The sequence below is a fragment of the Panthera tigris genome, chromosome C2, assembly GCF_018350195.1.
Source record: "Panthera tigris isolate Pti1 chromosome C2, P.tigris_Pti1_mat1.1, whole genome shotgun sequence".
NCBI classification, from domain to species: domain Eukaryota; kingdom Metazoa; phylum Chordata; class Mammalia; order Carnivora; family Felidae; genus Panthera; species Panthera tigris.
Genome location: NC_056668.1, coordinates 138,704,165 through 138,718,712, shown reverse-complemented (window position 1 = coordinate 138,718,712; position 14,548 = coordinate 138,704,165). Strand labels below are relative to the sequence as shown.

Here is a 14,548-nt window from a genome sequence, read left to right as displayed (position 1 = left end):
ACACAACAAGTAGGATAATTCTATATGATGGTTCACTTGTCAGTATCATCAATATTCTATAAAGAAAAGATGTTGGTATTACTTAATAAAACAGAATCAGGAAGATTCTGTTTTGCCATCCACAATCCTGTACCTATTGAACAAAAGATTCCTAGGACCAAAGACCAGAGGTAGAAGCACAAATGTTTAATAAAGCATGAAATTATTTGTGAGGTCTTAAAAAAGATGATTTGGTCATAGAGTGAAAGAGACAAATTTCTGAAGACAGAAGGGCCACTAGAGAAAATAAAGTCTAATAAAAAATAGTCTAATCCGTCTGTTAACAACTGAGAATACAAATGAGGTTCAAAGAGATCAGTAAATGTTCATCAGCCATAAAATTCAGCTCAAGTATCATATCCCACGCGAATCTTCCTCTTTTCTCTTTTCCCGCCAAAGAATCTGCTCCCTTGGCCCTCATGTATCATGAATAGTGTGGCCTGTAGAAAACAAGATGTATTTCATTTTATAACAATGTTTTTAATTAATAAATGTTTTAAAGTAAGTTCTAGGCCCAACGTGGGGCTTGAACTCACAACCCCGAGATCCAGAGTTGCAGGCCCTACCAACTGAGCCAGACAGGCACCCCCATAACTGTATTTTTAAAGTGTTTACTTTTTCTGCCACTCCCTAGAAGTTCCTTGAGGAATAGATTTTTGCCCCGTCTTAAGGCCTAGTAAGTACATTTTGTTCGATGATGATACATTAATAGGAAAGCAAGTGAAGCCACATGGCGAGTAGCGGTAAACATCTGTCTCTGACTCTGAGAAACTCGCTGAGGAAACTAATGCCCACATGAGTCACATGAATTGCAATCTCTCAGGTGAACAAAAGGACAAAATGAGATTATAATTCAGCTTTTCAGTGTTCTTTTTGCTACATCAAGCTAATACCTACATCTAATAGCCACAAATTACCCTCATGTCCAGTAGGAAACCCTTTGGGGAGGATTTTATTGTCAACAAAGATTTAGTTACTACTCTTTCTTATTTTGAAATTAGTTTAGATCTACAAAAACTTCATTGTTGAGCAGTGTAGCACAAAAGCATGCATCTTAATTAAGTTGGGATATGCACTGGAAATGCAAGGATAGTTTAATAATAGAAAATCATTAATGTAATTTACCTAAGATATTAAAGTTGGAAAAAAAAGGCATAATCTCAATGGGTGCAGGAAAAGCACTCAATAGGCTTTAATAATAGCCATTTATGACAAAGAAGCTTTTTAGCAAAAGTGGAATAGACAGAAACTTCTTTAACCTGATAAAGAATATCTACCAAAAACCTCACAGCAACTAATATATTCAGTGGCAAAATACCAAAAGTATACCCTTTAAAAATTGAGGAACAAGATAAGGTCGCCCACTACATATACTTCTAATCAATACTGTATTAGAGATCATATCCATCAAGGTATGGAAGACACAAGGAAGGAAAAAACAAAAGGTATGGATTGAGATGGAAAAAAATAAAACTGTGAGCATCTGCAGTATTTATGTACACAAAAAAATCTATATACAATTTATTAAACTTAATAAAAGAGTTTATAAAGTGGCTAGATATAAGATCAATATGAAAAGCCAACTGAATTTCAACACACTAACAACATTAGAAAATATATTTTAAAATATCTTGTAATAGTATTAGAAACACACACACACAAAACCTATGAATAAGTTTCATAAAAATATGTAAGATTTTTTTGAAGAGAATTAAATAAATGGAGAGTTTATGAGTAGGGAGATCCAGCATCCTACAGCTGTCAATTTTCCCCATATTGATCCAACGCAATTCCAATCAAAAGTGTAACAGTTATTTAAAAAATGAAACTTGATGGGGAGGCTCGGATGGTTAAGCATCCAACTCCTGATTTCGGCTGAGGTAATGATCTCATGGTTTGTGGGATTGAGCCCTGCATTGGGTTCTGAACTGATAATGAGGAGCCTGCTTGGGGTTCCCTCTCTCTCTCTCTCTCTCTCTCTCTCAAAATAAATAAAAATAAACTTATGAAAAAAATAAACTTGACAACTTGGTTCTAAGATGTGTTTGGAAGCTCAGAGAAAATCATCAAACTTTTCTGCACACTTACAGGAATCTGATATATGTCAGAAGTGATGGGGCTAAGCAAACAGTTTTTGTATATGACAAATAGAAAAACTGGATTTCTACTTCAATAAATATACAAACCCTTGTTGTAGATGGATTAAGCACTTCAATGCAAAAGTCAGAAGTTTAAGAGGTTGCCTAAAGAGAATGGCAAGCCACAAACTAAGAAAAGACTTTTGGATCATATAAAATTGATCAAATTCTAGTGTCCAGTATACGGATTCCTGTGAATCAAAAAGAAAAAGACTAGCAATAACTTAGAAAAGACATAAATAGGCATTTCCAAAAAAGAAGAAACATGAATGGCCAATAATCATATGAAAAATATTCAATTTCATTAAATTATGGAAATGAAAACTTCAAATTACAGTTCAATATTATTTTACACTATATACAGGCAAAAATAAAAGCATGACAAAATCAACTGTTGATGAGGATGTGGAAAAACAAGAACTCCTATACATTGCTGAAGAGTGCTCAATCACTTTGGATAAGAACGTGGACTTTAGGTTGAATCTATATACTCCTGTGTTACAACATTTCAATTGCATTCCTAGGTACATACCACAGAGAAATTTTTACACATGTGCACCAGAAGACATATACAAGAATGTTCATGGAAACACTATTTGTAATAGAAAACTGGAAACAACACAGATGTCCATTGACAGGAAAAGGAATAAATTCATCCAAAGGAATACTACATACAGTGAAAATATACTGATTAACATAGAAAATCTTAAAAATATCAGATCGAATAAAAAAAGCAAGTCTAAAGAAATATATACAATATGATATAGCATTTTCATCAAGTTTAAAAATAACCAAACAAGAACATATATTGTCGAGGACACATACACATGTGGTATGGCAAGAAAATGAAAGAGAACAAAGCTCAAAAGAGTAGTTTCTTGGGTAGAATCAGATGGTAGAGGAGAAGTATCTAGGAGCTGCAATGGTTCTGATGATGGTCTACTTTTCAGTATGTATGGTGGATTCATGAGTTACCTGTTTCATTACTAGGTCTCATAATTTACTTACGTGTTAGATATGTTCTTAGATATGTGCCAAGTTTTTGTATTAAGAACAAGTGTGCCAAAAAAGTCTATCAAAATCATACATGAAGACAGTAACATGCAGCATATGTGCAGTGTGATCCTATTATATAAACTAGAAGTACAAAACAGTATTTTATATATTGTTTGTGGACACACATATATGTCCAAGTCTTTAAAGAAATGAACTAAAAAAGACAGACCTAAATTCATGACAGTGGATGTGCAGGGAACAGGAGAGAGGTGTAGGGTGAGTGATGGGATAGTTCTGAAAATGGGGAATGAAGAAGAGTTTAATCAAACAATTTTTTTAATGTTTATCTTTGAGAGAGAGAGAGACATAGAGTCTGAGCAGGGGAGGGGCAGAGAAAGAGGGAGACACAGAATCCGAAGCAGACTGTGATTTGGTGTGTGAGTTGTCAGCCCAGAGCCTGACGCGGGGCTCAAACTCATGAACCATGAAATCGTGATCTGAGCCGAAGTTGGACACTTAACCGACTGAGTGAGCCACCCAGACTCCCTGAAGCAGAGTTCAATTTTGTCTCTAGTTTCGATCTCTCTTATTTAAAAAGGATGAAGTAAAAAAATAAAATCAGATCACAGTGTATTGCAAAGTGCTGAAATATGTTGAGAAGCAGGGCACGCAACCCTGCCGCATCCTCTTTACCTACCTCTCCTGAAGCTGACAGCGAGGTACAGACAGAATGTACCGAGGCCAGATGACAATAAAGCTTTGGCAACAACAGCTCCTTGTTGCCAGACAAGCTCACTCATTCAGATGAATAATACACATGGTTACGCCTTGAGCTATAATTAGACTCAATATGAATAGATAAGTTTATCAGAAGGAAGAACTTAAAAGTAGAGTAAATTATAGGTTTGTAGTTACAACATTACTTCAAGGAGGATGAAGAAATTTAGTTGAAAAAACACACACAGAACACAGCTATGAAACAATGTGCGTAGACATGTTTCCACAATACCAAGACGCAATTTCTCTGAGTCATTTGAGAAATTTTAAGATGATCTTCCAAGAATGGTCATCACAGTTAATTACATAATTTGGGCTGAGGAGGAACCAAATAGTGCCACCAAGGAAGGGACTCAGAAGCAGAAGTCAGGAGACGTCTCACAAAAGCAGCCGCTGTCTATAAATAATTTACATTTAATTAGTGCACATTTTAGATTTTATTTGGTTCTTAGTCAGAATACCAAATTTTATTGGTTCTTTGAAGTCAGTCAGCTGTCTGTGCAGTTATCAACAATGGATTAAATAACAGAGCTAACATCATTCTGAGTTGGTTTATACCGTCCAAATGTGCCTTTTTAAAGAAAGTACTAGTAGTAATAAACTATATTGAACACAGGGTGGTGTTTCAAAATGCATCTAAGACTTCTATCACTTCTCTGATACATACAGATTAAGTTTTAGCAGGCTGGCCTCCTCTGTGATCTGAGAAGTGGCATTTGCGCACTCCCTCCAAGCCCAAAGCTTATAGTAATGGTTCCTGAATTACACAGCCCTCTGTCCCACTCCCATTTTGTGCTTGTTTTTTTGTTTTTGTTTTTTTAACTTTTATTTATTTTTGAGAGACACAGAGAGACCGAGTGTGAGCAGGGGAGGGGTGGAGAGAGGGAGACACAGAATCCGAAGCAGGCTCCAGGCTCCGAGCTGTGAGCCCAGAGCCTGATGCCGGGCTCAAACTCAGGAACCGTGAGATTATGACCTGAGCCGAAGTCAGACGCTTAACTGATTGGGCCACCAAGGCGCCCGTTTGTTTGTTTGTTTGTTTTTTGAAAATTTTTAATGTTTATTTTTGAGAGAGAGAGAGAGAGAGAGAGACAAAGGCAGACAGAGTGTGAGCAGGGGAGGGGCAGGAAGAGAGAGAGAGAGAAGGAGACACAGAATCCAAAGCAGGATCTAGGATCTGAGCTGTCAGCAGAGAGCCTGACGATGGTGGGGCGGGGGGGGGGGAGGGGGGGTTCAGATCATGACCTGAGCCGAAATTTGGACACTTAACTGACTGAACCACCCAGGCGCCCATTTTTTGCTTTTTGAGAGAGAGCATATGCAGGTGTGCACACGTGGGGCAGGGGCAGGGGCAGAGGGAGAGAGAATCTTAAACAGGCTCCATGCCCACTGTGGAGCCTGACACGGGGTTCAAGCCCATGGCCGTGAGATCATGACCTGAGCCAAAATCAAGAGCTGGATGCTTAACCTACTAAGCCACCCAGGTGCCCCAACCCACTCCCATTTTGATATGCCCCAGCTGAGAAACCCTGGGATAAAAGTCCAGAAGTGTGTCGTACAATATGGTAGCCACGTAGCTATTGAGCATTTGAAATGCAGCTAGTTTAAATTCAGATACGCTATAAACTATAAAATACATTCCAAATTTCAATGACAATGTAAAGGAAGGTAAAATACATCATTACTTTTTTGTTAATGACTTGTGGACATGATAATATTTGAGATACACTGGGCTAAAAATATATTAAAACTAACTTTACCTATTTTTATTTTTTTAATGTGGTTACTAGAATATTTAAAATTATATAAGTGGCTCATATTATATTTCTATTGGACAACAGTGTTCTAGAGCAGCGCTAATAAAACTTTGTGTGATAATGAAATGTTTTTGTGCTTATTCTTATTCACCATCGTAATCACTAGCCTCACATGGCCATTAGGCACTTGATATGGATCTAGTGAGAATGAGGAAGTGGATTTTCAATTTCACTTGATTATAATGAATTGAAATCTAGCCCATGTAGCTGGTGGTCATATATATACTGGACAGTACAGACTTAGAAACTCCAGTAGTCCCTACTGGCCAAATTGTTTTCTTAATATGTCAGAATGACTTGGATTTACATAAAACAGAAGAAAGGACTTCTACATACTTGGATCAAAAAAGTGAGAAGCAGAAGCTGCAGACCGTTTTATATTTTTAGTGATCGTTTCTTCCTTAAGTTGATCAAATAAAAGCTGGTGTCAGAGGACATATGCACTACAGAGTGATGGTGAAGACCATGAATGGGCCTGAGTCAGACTTGCTTGTCGGAATTCCACTCCCACCTGTATACACCCTGGGTAAATACGTACTCTCCTTATATACTCTTTCCATCTGTCTGTTTCCTCATCTGCAAAATGGGGCAATACAGCACTAACTTTGTGGGACAACTGTGAAGTTTTATCAGAGATGTACTCCCGGAGCTTGGAAAATGGGGCCTGTAAAAGCCCAAATAATAAGCCTCCAAATGATAGCTGCTATTCTAGTCATTATGCTCTGTGCATGACACAGAAATTCACCAACACACTCAAAAGATTAACTGCCTGATTTTATAAGAAGGGTTTCAACATCCCAGGACTAGAAAACAGGCTGCCAAGACTCACCACCACGACCCTGCAACCTAATCTTAGGATACGTATTCCAATAGGGCAGAACTTTGGAAACCATCAGAAATCCAAGCTGCCACTTCCAGGAAATCCAATTTTTCACCGAACGGAATGTTTATTTAACATCATGATTTTTAGGTATGAGGTTATTTGCAATGTTTTCCCTCTTGCAGTATTTGTAATGATTACTACCCTTAACTTTATTTTCAGATTTTATTTTTTTAAAGAAAAAAGATAAACACAGCTAACAGAATTCTATTTCAAAATAAAATGCAATTAGACAAATCTATTAAAATGCAAGTATCAGTTAGCAAAGTACAAATTAGTTGAATAACCAAAGTTGCCACGTGGACAATTTCTGTCAGAGGATCAACATCGTAAACTGTTCAGCTTTCTGTGCTGCTGCCTACAGAGGATGAGCCCTTCTGTACATGTGAAATGTAACACATCTACAATAAAAATGCTGAAAAGGACTAAGCGCTGTCTTTATTTAAGATCATAAGTTGTTTTAAATACATCTGAATGTTTTCAATGTGCTGTGCCCCAGCTGTGACTCTAAGACCAAGAAATTTTGGCTGTGTCTGCTGCCTTTTCATTTAACACTGACTCTGAGATAGAGAAAGAGTAAGGAAGCCCAGGCAACGTAGGAATTCTGGCTCCGTGGGACAAGGAACTTGCCTTTGTAGAGAATCTCTGATATGCCCACACAAACCTGAAGTTGATGGGGATTGAATGGGGAAGAGGAGACAGCACAAGGGATTTCTCAAGAGCTCTGGAAATCTCTTATATGTCAGATTCCACATAGACGAATTCATCCCTTCCCGTGGCGAGCACACTGTTCACCGGCAAATGACCTGCTGCCCATACGTCCAAAGTCCCTCTAAGAGTAAACAGCTGTAGGAATACTGAGCTGCTTGTTTAAAACACAGTAACACACGTTTCTTTAATGTCAAACTGGAAGGAAAGAATAGGCCTATCCCTTAAAAGAAAACATGAAAGCAAGGCTCAGACGAGTTACAGATAAGGAAGGTAGGAAAGGCAGCTGAAGAGGGGAAATACCAAACTGTATGAATGATATGAATGAATGAAAAGAGAAAATACATGTGGGAGTGGGGGATTTAAGGGGGAAATGTTTTCACACTGTTCTCAAGGCCATGAGCTGACCTATTTGTTGCTAAACCCAACAGTGCCTTTTGTTTTCATTTTACTAAAACTGTAGCTTCTACTCCCTGATTCCTAAAAAGCTCCCTTCCCCAGGTATCTCTCCAAGAGACACTCTCTGCTCTAGTGTACTTCTCCAATTCTTTTGTCCTCTCCAAAGACATCTCTTCAGTGTCTGCTTCCTGAGAGGTTCTACTCTCAGTTTCCTTGTTTTTTCATCTTCCTTCTAGGTATCTCGTCATCAAACACTGATGGAACCTCTAATCTGGGGAGGAACCCAAGAGTCACCTGATTGTGCTTCCTCCTTCTCTTCTCTAAATTACCCAAAGCCTGTACAATCTATGTAATCTGTCTACTGGTTGCATTAGCTCTTACTTACATGATGGCACCAGCATCCTGTTTCCCTGCCTCCAATCTTGCTTTCCTCCAATCCATCCATCAAACTGCTGCTGATAGGGCAATTTCCAGAAAATCCTTTAAATGGGATCTTCTGCTTGCCTGCTTTCTCTGGCTTCTTAATATTTTCAAGATCAAACCCAAATTTTCTTTCAAAAATACCCGGCTCCAGCTGACTTTTCTGGCCTCATCTCTTGCCACTCCCTTTTCCTCCAGCTCCATTCTCCGGTCATATTGGACTTAGTTATAAAACCTTCAAGACAGCTGGGCTTTTTTTTGGCCTCCTGGGTTCGGATAAGATGCTCTGTAGGTCTGACCATTCTATTCGTCCCATAGGCCTCAACTTAGCTACATTCTCCTCAGTGACATCTTCCTTCCCCTCAAAGGCTAAGTAGTCTTTTGGAAGTGGTAACATTCTATGCAAAAACAGCATTATAAAAAGTTATTTTGGGGACCTTTAATACTGGGGAAAGAAGAAATATTTAGCAACAGCATTATCTGGGTCACAGGAAAAAAAAAGAACTCATTCTGATAGTGAAAAACCTCCCCTATGGCTAAAAGGGTGTTGAGAAAACAGGCCAGGATTGTAGCTCTTGAGAACACAGATGAAGAATGGTATTTCATCAACTCCTGAGGTTTCCTGTATTTGTTTATAGATTTTGTTTTGAATACCTGTAACACCAAAGCCCACCACAACATCTTAGGAAGTTACAATATAATAGTGGTGACAGAAAAGATCCATTTCGTTCACTAGGCTTGAATGGTTGATATTTTCTCCTTCATACATTTTCTTTCTAGTTCTTAGTGGTCTGGTCCTTATTCATGAAGTATTCCAAGAAAAAGAATTATTTTATACTTTCTGTCAATGAGTGCTTAATAAATGCAAGGATCTCTGTCCTCAATCACACTTCCCAGATTTGAAATGTGAAGAATAAGAAAAAAATGACTTCACTTGACTGTAGATATCTTTTATCAAATCTTACCTTAAAGTCACTACCGTCATCTATTTGTATCCTTTGTTAACGGGTCAACAACTCAGTAGAAGGGAAGAGACTAGAGAAAAAGAGGTTTTTAAATGAAACAATAACTACTACTTAATAATCACAATACTTCCTTTTCCCAGGGAAGGTAGTAGCTAAGTAAGTTAGTATGCTTAGTGCGTAAAACTACCCTTCTGAAAGTTACTGAAGAAGGCAGACTCTGAGGTCATGACACCTTAGACTTCTTTCCGTGTTACGTGTATGTGTGTGTTTGTGTATATTTAAATGTTCCCAATGTGTGATATATTGCAAGGAGTATACAACTTTGCAAAAGACTTAAAATTTTAAGACCTAACTGTACAAAATAATGAATAGGGAGAAACAGAGAAATTGGGAAACAGGAAGGAAGACCATGGGGAAAAACTGCATATTGTTCCTTTTCCTCCTAAGCTGCATTTTGATAAGACACATTATCTTTGTAAGGACAAAGATAAGTCACAGCCAAAAAGAACCAAATCTTATTTTGTATATGTGGGTTGTTAGAAATAAGGTTACAATTATAAAGACTTGGGAGACCATCTAGTTCAGCTTTTTCAAAACACAGAAGAGGCAGAAGCATTAGAACAGGACTGGAATTCTACTGAATTAGACATCAGGCATAAAATCAACAAGAATTACTTAAAATACTGAATTATATAATCCTTTAGTTAGTTGAAAGACTCTAGAAATAAGTTGAGTTATCTGCAGATTTTTTTCTCTTCCTTTTCAACACACCCTCTTCCCCATAGAAAAAATTACAGACTTCAGTAGCAATTCTTAGCATGCATTTGCAAGGGTGAGAACCTGAAAAATGAAAAAGCTCTCACTGAAAATCTCTTCTATGCAAAGCCTTCATTTAAAAATTTTTTAAAAATGTTTATTTATTTTTGAGAGAGAGACAGAGCACAAGTGGGGGACGGGTAGACAGAGACAGGGAGACACAGAATCTCAAGCATGCCCCAGGCTCTGAGCTATCAGCACAGAGGAGGACACGGGGCTCGAACTCATGAGCTGTGAGATCGTGACCTGAGCCAAAGGTGGATGCTCAACCAACTAAGCCACTCAGGCACCCCCAAAGCTTTCATTTTAAAAGTGATATAATTAAGGGGCACCTGGGTGGCTCAGTCAGTTAAGCATCTGACTTCAGCTCAGGTCACGATCTCACAATTCGTAGGATCGAGCCCGGCATCGGGCTCTGCACTGACAGCTCGGAGCCTGGAGCCGGCTTCGGATTCTGTGTCTCCCTCTTCCCTGCTCGTGCTCTGTGTCTGTCTCTCAAAAATAAATAAACATTAAGAAAAAATCTTTAAAAAAAAGTGATATAATTAAGGTTCTGCAAAGTGAAATGCTTTGCTCAAGACCACACGCACAGCAGAAAACCAGAGTGCTCTGATCCTAAGGAGAGGCTCTTACCATTTCACAACTGCTATCAATTTAGATATGAAGACTCAACTGCAGAAACTATATAGTTACCATTATGATGGACTGCCCTGTGTAAGAGAAGAGACCAGAGATCCGGACTAACACCTGGGTTTCCTTTCACGTTTTTATCCTGGGCATGTTTCAAGGACTAGATTCAGGTTTGGTAAAAAGCCATTTTTATTTTAGCTACCAAATTCTTCTTTTTTTCAGCTTTTTAAACTAGAAATACTGATTTTATGCTACTCTCTTCATTTCTTCAGCAAACGGATGACTTCTTGCAACACTGCTTTCACTGCCCACCTCCCAACTTGACTCTGTGCCTTTTCTCCATTCTATATTGAGAGATGAAAGTGCTCAAGGTACTCAAGACTTCCAGAACTAGCCTCTCTTACCTGTACTGTAAGAGCCATTTCGGCATGTGAGCTAGCCAATGCAGCAGGTCATGTTTCTTTATTATTTAAAACGTTCCCCCACACATGTGTTAGACAGGATGGCTATAGAACTTTAACGTGCCTACTGATCTTATCTGAAGGTTAAATAAGCTTTTGACAAAAGTGCAAGCCTCTGATGCCCCTACATAGTTTGAGGAAGTCAAATCCTTCTCACTTTTTTTTTTTTTTTTAGTTCTCAAAAAAGTTACCACTCACAGACGACAGAATATAAGCTTTCCTGGTATCATTCCAAATGTAGCTTTGTTGTTTTCTAACATGTTTTTTATTTTGTTTTTAATGTTTATTTATTTTTGAGAGAGAGAGAGAGAGAGAGAGAGAGAGACATAGTGTGAGTTGGGGAGGGGCAGAGAGAGAAGGAGACATAGAATATGAAGCCGGTTCCAGGCTCTGAGCTGTCAGCACAGAGCCCAAAGCAGGGCTTGAATTCATGAGCTGTGAGATGATGACCTGAGACGCTTAACCGACTGAGCCAGCAGGCTTGAACTCTTGAACTGTGAGATCATGACTTGAGCCGAAGTCGGACGCTTAACCAACTGAGCCACCCAGGAGCCCTGTGGAGCCCCTGTTTTCTAACATTTATAATACAGTATTGAAGTAAAAATTCCATTTCAAAGTTGAGATGGGGCAGGGGCATCTGGATGGCTCAGCCAGTTAAGCGTCCAACTCTTGATTTTGAGTCAGGTCATGAGAGCTCATGGTTCATGAGTTCAAGCCAGGCATCATGCTCTGTGCTGACAGCACGGAGCCTGCTTGGGATTCTCTGTCTCCCTCCTCGTGCTCTCCCTCTCTTTCTCTCTCTAAAAAAAAAAAAAACATTAAAAAAAAGGAAGTTGAGATGTGGCAGATCTTAGGGACAGTGAGCTATTTTATAAAGATTTATTTATTTGTATACAAAGTTATTATCAAGGCAATTTCTTTCCCAAGTGGATTAAATACCTCCAATATACTCAATACACTTTCCACTGGCTGGGAACATCTTTGGTTCTTGGACAGGAAAATGGTAAACAACGATTTCTTCATACAGCTATCTAATTTCTTCCAGAAAAGGCTGGCTGTGGTATCCTACAACCTGCATTTTTCTTTGTATTCCTGACATCGCTCTGTGGCTCCAAGATCCACCAACAGGGTTCTCTTTCAATAGGTCAAATAGAAGGCCAATGGCAAAAGTAAACTGCACACACAGATATACAATAAATGTTGAAAAATAATACACAAGCATCTTAAGTAAAACACTAGTCTACTGGTATAGTTGCAGATCAAGACAACCAGGGGTCTGAATCCTGGTTCTGCCATTAAATATGTGAATTACAGCAAGTTATTTAATCTCCTGTTGTCTCAGTTGCCTCATTTTTGAAAGAGTGGCTCCCTCATAGAGTTGATGTGAACAGTAGATGAGTTAATATATGTAAACAGCTTAGAATAGTGTCTGGCCCATAATAAGGGTTATGTAAATTTATGCCATTGATATTATCAGCCATAGTCCAAATGAGGGACTAGTCATCAGGCAAATCAGGGTCCTGAAGCTCACCTCATCCTTTACTCCTGGACCCAAGACATGCAAATAGGAAGGGTTTCTCTTTAGGGGGTCTGACTTCCCTTTTCTGTACTTGGTGTATGACACCTTGTATGCTAATATCTCTCTCTGTCCACCATACTTCTTCCTGTTAAATACTGAGCTCATGACAGAAAGTGACAAGTTGACTGCTTAGTCCCATCTTTTCTGGTTTCTAATTCAGTAAAGAATAGCTTCAGTTTCTCATGTTCCATCCTGTAACAACATGTGAGACTCTACCAAGCCAGAATTCTCAGATGCTGTAGACTAGTGGCTTCAATACTCATTTTCTCAGCTCCACAATACACACACATTACCACTTCGACAACAACAAAATACCAATACATAGAGAGATACACTTTTTCCCCAAGGTCAGGAGAAGAAAGGCTAAATGTCAGCCTTGTAGATGGAGGTGTCAGGTGCCTAAAATAGACTCTATTGTAAATAATAATCCTGTGTTAAAAGACATTGACTGTCAACAAAAGATGGCATTTAGCAGACTTAATTCAAAATTTTCCTGTGATTACACTTCAGGAGATCAAGGTCTCCACAAGACCAAAATACTGGCTACTGGGTGCTGAGACTTATTTTCAAGTTTCCTACCTTTTTTCCTCAGTGCCTATTATGTGTAGAGCATTGTGTTATGATCTGAGCAAGATTTAAAAGAAACAAAAACAAACAAACCAAACAGTCCTGATCCCTAATGGGCTTCCTAACTGGGCAACATGGGAGAAGGAAGATGTATGTGTTCCATGGGACTCATAATTAAGATGATACAGGAGCCCCGCAAAAAGAATGATTTGATTTTCAGCATTTCCAGGTGGGTGGGCTTTCCTACACCACAGCACTCCCAGGTCGTGTGTCAGCAGTGATCTGAGAAGAAACATCAGACTCTCTCAGCCAGGGTAAGCATGTGGTTTGAACATATCCCACAGGTGGTTCTGACATAAACCACACCTTTTCTAGGAAAAGACTTCATTAAAAAAAGGTGGCAACTAAACTGGCTTGGAAAGATGAAGAAGATTTCAACAGGTACAGGAAGATGGGGCATAACAGGTTAAATAAAGGCACTGTGTAGAAATAAAGCAAGGAGGAGGAAAGTGAGTTCTCTGTTGGGAGAACAGCAAATATGCCAGCTGGCTGAGGTTAGATAATGTAGGGCTTCAAATGCCATGATAGGAATTGGAAATGTATTCTGGAGACCTGTGGTTTTCAAATTTGTTGCTTCCAGGAGCAGCCGCACTCCAATGAGGTCTTTTGGGATCACTAATCTCTCTGCTCCCTCCCTACCTGAGATTCAATTACAGAAACTGCACTTCTGTCTACACACACACACACACACACACACACACACACACGTATAGATTCAGCACATGATTTCTTTGAATAAAGGAAGGCCAGTGCTGAACTGCTTCTGGAAAAGAAAGAAAGAAAGAAAGAAAGAAAGAAAAGAAGAAAGAAAAGAAAAGAAAAAAGAAAGAGAGAAAGAAAGAAAAAAGGAAGGAAGGAGGAAGGAAGAAAGAAAAGAAGAAAGAAAAGAAGAAAGAAAAGAAAAGAAAAGAAAAGAAAAGAAAAGAAAAGAAAGAAAGAAAGAAAGAAAGAAAGAAAGAAAGAAAAGCCCAGGTCCCATCCCAGACTATTTCAATCAGAATTTAATGAGCACCTAGGGCTGAGAACCGCTATCAGACTATGGAGTCACTGAGGGCCTCAAAGTGTGGTCCAGAGAACAACAGTATTATGCAAACCTATTGAATCAGAATTTAAAAAGATCTCTGGATGACTGATATGTATATTAAAGGCTGCGAGGCGCTGAAGGAAGGTTCCATGTGATATAATTTACTGATCATCTTCTATATGTCAGACATGATGCTAGGTACTTTTTGTACTTCTGTGAGCCTTGGTTTCCTTATCTTACCTGTAAAAGGAAACTTTACATTGTGGGGGCTT

At 38.8% G+C, this 14,548-nt stretch overlaps 1 protein-coding gene across 2 annotated transcripts in view; it reads right to left on the bottom strand.

The window, feature by feature from the left end:
• Positions 1 to 14,548, bottom strand: part of LOC102954357 (ubiquitin-conjugating enzyme E2 E2) — a 369,038-nt gene that overhangs the window by 88,769 nt on the left and 265,721 nt on the right. The gene's annotated exons all lie outside the window — the stretch shown is intronic.